This window comes from Penaeus monodon, chromosome 22 (genome assembly GCF_015228065.2).
Source record: "Penaeus monodon isolate SGIC_2016 chromosome 22, NSTDA_Pmon_1, whole genome shotgun sequence".
In the NCBI taxonomy this organism is placed as follows: Eukaryota; Metazoa; Arthropoda; class Malacostraca; order Decapoda; family Penaeidae; genus Penaeus; species Penaeus monodon.
Window position 1 is genome coordinate 23,245,076 of NC_051407.1, and position 546 is coordinate 23,245,621.

The 546-nt window shown below is 28.0% G+C and overlaps 1 protein-coding gene across 1 annotated transcript in view; it reads left to right on the top strand.

Moving 5' to 3' along the window:
- Nucleotides 1-423, top strand: part of LOC119587013 (rho GTPase-activating protein 21-like) — a gene marked incomplete at its 5' end in the record, with an annotated part of 201,687 nt that extends 201,264 nt beyond the window's left edge. Inside the window, 1 exon segment of the mRNA XM_037935760.1 lies at nt 1-423.
- Nucleotides 424-546: the final 123 nt, after the last annotated feature.

The window sequence follows — 546 nt, forward strand, 5'->3', positions numbered from 1 at the left end:
TTTATAGCTTTGTAAATATCATGCCAGTCTTGCTAAGCAAGAGATTCATGTTGCATGGATATGAAAGCTACATTTGTCTGCCAATTTTCATGTATGCTGCAAACATTTCATCAAAAATGTATAGTATATCAGAGATTAAATATCATTTTATAATTAAATACTATTAAAATGGTTGCATGTTGACTGAAAGATGTAGGTATTCAAGTATAAGATGTCCAGTACAATATTAATAATTGGCATAAAGTAATACCTCATAATTGATGTTCAATCATGTAATTTCATATCCTTCATTATTCTGCAGATAGTAAGATGTTGACAGATGCATTATCCTAAGAAGTCATTGTATTATATTGTTACAGTGGCTTACTGTTGAAGCCTTATAACCTTTATTTCTGCTGAATAAATAATGCTCTGTTTTTTTCAGAATTTGTTTGATTTATAAAATAATCCTCTGAGTGTAATCAGTGAATTACTGAGAAAACTGAATTGCATGAAACATATTATTTTCAGTCTTATTGAAACAAATTAATTTTTGTTTATACATGC